We start from the raw sequence: 8917 nt of genomic DNA, 5'->3' as shown, positions 1-8917 counted from the left end.
ATAAAGATTAGATGACCAAGTGAGAGGTGTGGATGTGGGACTATAGAAGACAAATTCATTAATGACTTTTTTGGGCCTGTTGTTGCCACATGCTTGCAAAGGGGATTTGTTTGAATATTGCTTATTACGAAGGGCTCGAGTACTTTCCCTTTGAGACCGTTTTTCCTTGTTTGCTTCCATTTTAGACGGGCTAGTATTTGTTTTAAAATGCCCCAATTTTGTTTGGCATTGACCCAAACCCACTTCTCAGCTTTGGCTGATGAGACAATTTTCACTTGCCCTGGATCAATTATTTCCATAGGTTCTAAAATTTTATTGTCTCGTTGTCATGTTTGAATGCATTTATGATGCAAGCAATTGTATATGTTAAACCTCCAACCCTTTTACTGTTGCAGTGCCAAACTCCTAATTCCTCCACCCAACTTCGAATAGTGCCTCCCTCAAACCCAAACTCTCCTTTGGACAATCCCTATTTTTTTCTAAAACCCAGGAAAAACCTTTCCCATTCCAGTATTTTAGAGCCCATTTTTGATGGTCAATAATTCGAGATTACCCCACTGAACTCAAAGAAAACCACTCTTGAACCTGATCAAGATTCAGATGCTACTGTTATGAAATTTTGTATTGTGATTCACTGTATGCTGTCTATGTGATCTCGTTATAAACCCTGTAATGTCGACACCCATTAGCAGTATCTTCGAAGGGGTCTTTTAAATCACAACATCTAAACAGGGTTTTGATGTCATGACCTCCTCCGTTTGCTAAGATCTCCTCGCATTTTCAACTATGAATGTGGATCCGTTGTTGACTAAAACATCTTTCCCATAATTTATTGTATTCATTGAGAGAAGCAGGGAAACATCTCCTAAACGAACAAATTTAGCAGCAACCATTGTCAACACTGCTAAAGAGAAACCATTATCAAAACCCTTGTGTAAACTACATCATTCAGAATCTTCAACAATTTATATGAATATCCAAATTTCTCTAAGCAACAATTTATATGAATATTTCGAGTGTAATTATGGGATGCATGGAGTAGGTGTTACTGTGGATTAGGTGCTTGTTGCACTTAGAGGTGCTCTCCAACCTAGTATGGAAGAGATGTTGTAATGTCTGTCTTGTTAAACATTTTGACTTGGTCAAATTACATAAAAAATAAAAATAAAAATAATTAAAATTAAAAATAGAGATAATAATAGTTATAATTACTAATAAAACATTTTAAATGGGAAAAAAAATAAAAATAATAAGCTCCCTAGTTGAGAATGGTAGAGAGGAAAATAAAATAAAAATAAGTAATTGCTCTCTATAGATAATAAAAATAATTAAAATTAAAAAATAGAAATAATAATAATTGAAATTAAAAATAGAAAAAATAATAATTATAATTATTAATAAAACATTTTGAATAGGAAAAATAAAAATAAAAATAAAAATAATAATAATAAGCTTGTTAAATAATTGCTTTCCATGATAGAGATGGTGTAATGTATATCACCCATGAGATTGATAATCCATGGAATTGACCCATAGTATTCATATGAAATAGACGAATTGAAATGATAGCATACAAATTTGCAGAACTGAATGAGCCATTGATTTATGATTTTTACATTTCTAACAGAAACAAAATCATTCACAATATTCTTTATTTTAAAGAAATCTTATGACTTTAATTTAAAGAGTACTCCAATTAGTGATGTAAGCAAAATGAATTTTAAGAGGATTTAATTCACTATTTCTCTATTTTGCCTATCTTATTTAGGGATTTAATCAAATTGAATCTTTCAAATTACCAAAGTAAATTTGATTAGGTGCAACCAATAAAACAATGCATTCTTTGAAGGAAATAGTATTCATTTAATTTAAAAGGTAAGTCTCTATTCAATCATCATAGCTAGAATGTGATTGATTATGATTTAATTTATTTTTGTGGATTTGGATTTCATTTCTTCGTTTAATCTTATTTAGGGATAAATAATTTGTAAATAGGGTGTCCAACTTTATAAATTTTATTTTATTTTTTAATTAGAACTTCAAAATTATTGTTACACTATTTTTAGTAAATATTCATTCTTAAATATTAGGTTCATAAAGAATATTTACTTTCCATTAAAGTAGATAGACATTGTATACATGTAAATCTATTCTTAATAAAGTAGATTATAAAAAAATTATATTTTACTTATTGCTAAAATTTTAAATATTAAGATTTATTTTCTCAATATTATATTATTGTGAGTTTCATAAATTAGAATTAATTTCTCAAATGCTATATTTTAATAATGTTATAAACCAATGTATCTAAATTTTCGATCTATCAAGCTGGTGATATTTATTATTTATTGTAATATATGTTATATTATTATAGATTTATTTTAATTTCGAAATTATTAAGTGTTTTAAATGATCAAATTTTGATAGGTGTAATTTTTATTATTATTTAATTTTATTTGTTAATTCATTCGTATTAAATGATTAAAAAAATTATATTTTAAGAAATTTGATCCATTTGTATTTGATAAATCTAGGGCTAAAACTAATTATATTGATTTATAAAATTTTAAAATAATTGTCTTGTTTCAACTTAAGCTAGATGAGGATTTGTTATTTGTTATTTTTTTTTAATTGAGGGCTTAGATTGGTTCTCAAGGGAATATGCTCAGCATATGCTTTGTCTTAATGCTTATTAATGGTTGAATTGAATTTTCATAAATTAAAAAAATTAGATTCGTGCTCTCTACCCACCAATTTCCTAGGGATTTGAGATTACTCCAATGCTAATAAGTTCCTCCAAATAAGTTTTTCAGTATTATTTATAACATTCAATCATATATAAGCAAATTTTATTTAGCAAAATGGTCCTTTTTACAATAAGATGTGTAATTTTTTTTTTTTGACCCATAACCTTTTATCCATGATTAGTAAGATAAATGTGTGCATTCCCAATATTTTTTTTGTTTGATTATATTTAGATTTAAAAATTTTAAAAACTTTAATGTGAAATATTATATTTTTAAAATAGAACATTAAATAATAATAATAAATATAATGCTGAATAAATTAAAAAGTAATAAGTAAAAAATAATAAATATATCAATTTATTATATTATAAATTTATTTTTATTAATAAAATTATAAACATTATTATTATTATTATTTCAGTGTATATCACATTAAAATAATTTAATAATAATAATTTAAATCATGATATTTTAGAACATATAACTAATAAATATATAAAAACTTTATAAATTTAATTAATAAATATATAATTAAAATAAAAATATTTTTAAATATAAAAATTAAAATATACACGATTACTTGTAAATTATTGACCATACAAATTAAAATAATGATTTGTATTTATATATGTATATAATTAAAAACTTTAATACATCTACAACAAAAATGTACCATATATATAAAATGCATCATATATAAAATTTGGGTTTTAATAAAATATATATATGTATATGCCTTATATATATAAAATTAAAGTTTTAATAAAATTAAATGTGGAATTTATATAAATATAAATAATATTATTAAAAACTAACTTAGGTTTATATTAATTTTGGATTTATTTATAGGATTATTTTTTGAAATACAAATATTTTAAAAAATTTACATTTTAAAAAAATAATCATTTTTTTACTTTTAAATCTAAAATTAAAATAAATTTACACTAACTAAAAATAAATTAATAGACATTTTCTTAAAAATTTCTAAACATTTTTTATTTTTTATTTTTTAAGAAGATTTCTTTTGCGGAGATCACATTATAATACTTTTGTCGAAGCGTTTCGAACCAACTAGATCATGGCTGCATGTTAAATAGGGAAAGCAAATCTTCCAACGACTAAATTTGACTAGGAAAATGCTACATTGGATTGGGTAATTTGATTGAGAAACAATTAAATTTGATAGGCCAATGTAATTGAACGAAAGAAAGGGACATGAAAAGTAATTTTTTGTTATAATTATTACCAAAATTTTGTTATATTTATTACTGAAGTTTGAATAAAGGTAAAGTTTGTATTTAATAATCAAGAGTATGAATCAATTAGTTATTAATAGGCCTATTTCCCTAATTATAATTATATAAATAAATGGTTAGTTAATTAATATGTAAGTTAGTTTTTGTTATATTTATTTCCAAAAAATGTAATTGTTTGAAATAACTACCAAAACCAATCAAACAAACATTAATTACTAATCTAATATTAAAAAACCATATAAAACGTTTTCTTTGATAATTGAAATCATATTATGGAATAATAAATAATTATATATGTATATTATGAATTTAATTATATATATAATTGTAAGATCAAAAACTTTAAATCAATCTGATTGGCCTGTTAAATTTAATTGTTTTTGAGTCAAATTCCCTTGTCCAATGTGGCCGTTTCCTAGTCAAATTTAGCCATTGGAAGATCTGCTCTCTCTATTTATCATGCAGCGATGATCTGATTCTTCAACTTGTCTTCATCACGAATCACACTTGTCAGTTTGAAACACGTTGACAAAAGTATTATAATGTGATCTCCAAAAAATATCCTAAAAAACTTAATATAGATCATAGAAATTTAATTCAACAATATTTTTAATATAATATGAAAGTATTTCTGATAAAACACCCACCAACTTCGTGGAAAAAGGCGCTGACTGCTTTCAATATAATAATAAGAAGTTTTAGAAATAGTAATAATGATCAACAATTTCAGAAAGCAAGAATCCGAATACAAATAAACATAAATCAGCGGTCCATTGGGCTTTGGGTTTATAGTTTTTATTAGTGGCAAGCTGTCCGTTGGGCTTTGCGTCTGTGGTTTATTGGTGGCAAGGTAATGGGACTTTATTCCAACGTGTCTGTGGTTGATTTTCAACGCATTCATACTTGAGTCTTGATAAAAATGGGGTGATTCTTATGATTAAAAATCAATAGATCAGTTGTAAAAGTTGAACTATCGATGGTTATTTTTTTTATTTTTTTTTTCATTGCAAAAATCGTAACTTTTTATTAATTATAGAAAAATTACACACTGTAGATGCGATTGCATATGTTGTATCTTTTCTAGTCTTCGAGGACTTGATTAAAAAAAAAATACACAAAAAATATATGTATTTTGTAGGAATTTACAGGGTAAGTTCCTCAGACAGAACACCAAAGGATACCGCTCACAAACAGATCAAAGATCAATACACCAGTGTTTTGACGTGGTCAAAACCCTCAAAAGGGAAACAGTCCACGGCCTGAGCCAACGCGGCCACTTCAGGCAATTTATTAATAAAAGAATGAAAATTTACATATGCTTCTCTTATAGACGGATTACCCTACAAATGACCCTCCATGCTCTTTAAATAGAGATCATGGACCAATCGGGTGTTAAGCCACGGATCAAGTGTCGGTAATATTGATGAGAGAATGAACCTTCGGATCATTACATATCGTGACCGTCGGATTGTAAGTTACAAAATATACATGGTAAAGAAACACACTTTACCTAACTCTATACTAGACCAAGTTATACTTAACTATTTCCTATGTGTCGGAATATCCTAACATCCCCCCTTAAGAACAACTTGGGATAGGATTGAAGGGTTTACAAATATGACACAATAGGAGAAGGAAGGAGGCACTAGAGCCTATCCCCCCTTAGTGACAACTTCCTGAACTCCAACCATAAATCGAAGTTTAGTGAACTTCGCCTCTGTGAGAGCCTTTGTAAAGATATTTGCAACTTGATCATCTGTTGAACAATATTGCACTACATGTACATGGTCGTGAATGAGCTTTCTGATGAAGTGCATGTGCAGTTTAATGTGTTTGTTGCGCTGATGTTGGACTGGATCTTTGCATAGCTGAATGGCACTTTGATTATCACACCAAAGTGTAGTCGGATGCTGCTGCTGAAAGCCAAACTCTGACAGGATCTGACGAAGCCACAAGGCTTCCTTACTAGCTTCTACGGCACCACGATACTCTGCTTCTGCTGAAGAAAGAGAAATGGCACCTTGTTTCTTGCAAGCCCATGTAATAGGTCCTGAACCAAGAGTGAACACATAACCTGCAGTAGACTTTCGATCATCAGGGTCACCAGCCCAATCAGAATCAGTGAAACCAACCAATAGAGGAGCTGCTTCGGCACTGTAATGAATCCCAAACTGAACTGTATCTCGAACATAACGAAATATTCTTTTAGCTGCTTTCCAATGACTTTCATGTGGGTTTTGCATAAACCGAGCAACAAGGCCAACGACAAAGGAAAGGTCAGGACGAGTATGGGTTAGATACAAAATTTTTCCTACAAGTTGACGGTATAAGGTAGCATCAACTTCAGAAGAAGTAGAAGTGACTGAAAGTTTGACTCCAGACTGAAAGGGAGAAGGGGCTGGCTTACAGTCTTCCATGTGAAAATGGCGTAGAATATCACAGGCATACTTGGACTGAGAAAGGGAAATACCTTCCTTGGATTGCAAGACTTGAAGACCGAGAAAATAATGTAAGTGTCCTAAGTCTATCATTTCAAACTTCCTTTTAAGGCTAGACTTCACATGGTTTATAAGGTTGGGATCACTACCAGTCAGGATAAGATCATCAACATAAAGAACAAGAATGATAAGAGACTTGCCCATTTTCTTAGTGTAGACAGTATTGTCAGAATGACACCTAGAGAAGCCAGATTCTAAAAGAAAGTTATCCATTTTGGCATACCAAGCTCGAGGAGCTTGCTTGAGACCATAAAGGGATTTCTTAAGCCGACATACAAGGCTAAAGTCTGTTTGTATAAAGCCAATAGGTTGTTCCATATAGATTTCTTCATGCAAGTCCCCATGCAAGAAGGCGGATTTAACATCCATCTGATGGACTTCCCATTTGAAAGAAGCAGCAAGGGAAAGAACAAGGTGGATAGAGTTCATTTTGGCAACAGGGGAGAAGGTTTCAGTGTAGTCAATGCCTTCAACTTGTGAAAAACCCTTAGCAACAAGACGAGCTTTATGTTTATCAACTTTCCCATCTGGTCCATACTTGGTTCTGTAAACCCATTTGCATCTAACAAGTTTTCGTCCCTTTGGTAGAGGAACAAGATCCCATGTATCATTTGCCAATAATGAACGATATTCTTCATTCATAGCTGCTTCCCAATCTGGATGGCTGTAGGAATTTACAAGGTAAGTTCCTCAGACAGAATACCAAAGGACACTGCTCACAAACAGATCACAGAGTAATACACTAGTATTTTGACGTGGTTAAAACCCTCAAAGAGGGAAACAGTGCACGGCCTGAGCCAACGCGGCCACTTCAGGCAATTTATTAATAAAAGAATGAAAATTTACATATGCTTCTCTCATAGACGGATTACCCTACAAATGACCCTCCATGCTCTTTAAATAGAGATCATGGACCAATCGGGTGTTAAGCCACGGATCAAGTGTCGGTAATACCGAGGAGAGAATGAACCGTCAGATCACTACATATCGTGACCATCGGATTGTAAGTTACAAAATGTACATAGTAAAGAAACACGCTTTACCTAACTCTATACCTAACTCTATACTAGACCAAGTTGTACTTAACTATTTCCTATGTGTCGAAATATCCTAACATACTTTTCAAATTCACCATGCAAGGTGATCTGCCAAAAAATCTGTGAGAGCACTCTGTTATAAGCCTATACATATGCCATGCAAGGCATTTAAAAAACCACATATATGTCTTGAATATGAAAACTATATACAAAGTCAAAATTTACAATTCTCAGTAATAGACATAAATAACCAAGTGATCAAGGGCTCTCTGCCCTGTGATAGTGCTGATCTATATATGGTCGATGGTAGTAGCGGTATTCATTTGTCCCCCGCTGTTCTTGAATCATCCACTCTCCTCTGGGAAGTGTCGTGGCCTCCTTGGATAGCCCGTCAGCACTGCTGTTATGTTCCCTGTAGATATGATTGCAAGTGATGTTATTAAATTGAGCCTTGAAAATATTAACTTCATCCAATATATTACTGAGTGTGTGTATGTGACAAGCAGTAATATTATTGAACCAATTTATGATGATCTTTGAGTCTCCAAAAATGTTTATGTTCATGCAATGATGTCCCAAAGAGAAATGCAGGAGGTGTCGAAGGGTAATGAGTTCAGCGAAATTATTAGTTCCAGCTCCTAAACCCATCTTCACTTTATAGTAATGTTGATCACTTATGAATAGGATAAAACCGCCACCACATCCCTGCTGATTTGCTGCACCATCAAAATACGCCCAAGGTGTGTTTTTATCAATGAGAGGAGGTGCATGAGGTCTGCAGACTCTAGATTGCTGTGGTTCGGGCATCTCATTATATGCTGATACAATACATGCCACAATGTGAGGCCAACACACTGGCCTGTTTTCGAAGATAGAGTGGTTCCGGGCCAGCCAGACATACCAGCTGATAATCAAAGGGAGGCTTTGTAGTTTGGATCCCTTATGACGATTAAACCAATCATCCCATGCACTGCCAAGATCGTCGCCAGCCCATTGCCTAGAAAAATGTATAGAAGAAGATAAGTTTTGCCAGAGAGTAATCAGGGCAGAGCAATTCAAAAAAAGATGTGAAGTCGATTCGGATGAGATTTTGCATAAGGTGCACCAATTAGGCCCATGAAAAGATCTATGAGTGAGGTGCTCTCCCGTAGGCACTTTATCTCTAAGAATACACCAGAAAAACAATCTGGTCCGAGGAGGTGCTGTAAGTTTCCAAATGTACTTCCACCAAGATGTAATCTGATCCGGTTTTTTGTGGGAGATCAAGGATAGATACCCTGACTTTGGAGAGTAGATACCATTCTCCGCATGACACCAGATAAGTTCATCAGGGCCCTCTTTAATCCTGATATGCGATTCAGATAGTGCAGAGATATATT

The sequence above is a fragment of the Pinus tabuliformis genome, chromosome 6, assembly GCF_031772625.1.
Source record: "Pinus tabuliformis cultivar Carrire ecotype Pingquan chromosome 6, CPIR1, whole genome shotgun sequence".
Lineage (NCBI taxonomy): Eukaryota > Viridiplantae > Streptophyta > Pinopsida > Pinales > Pinaceae > Pinus > Pinus tabuliformis.
This window is presented reverse-complemented; position numbering follows the sequence as displayed.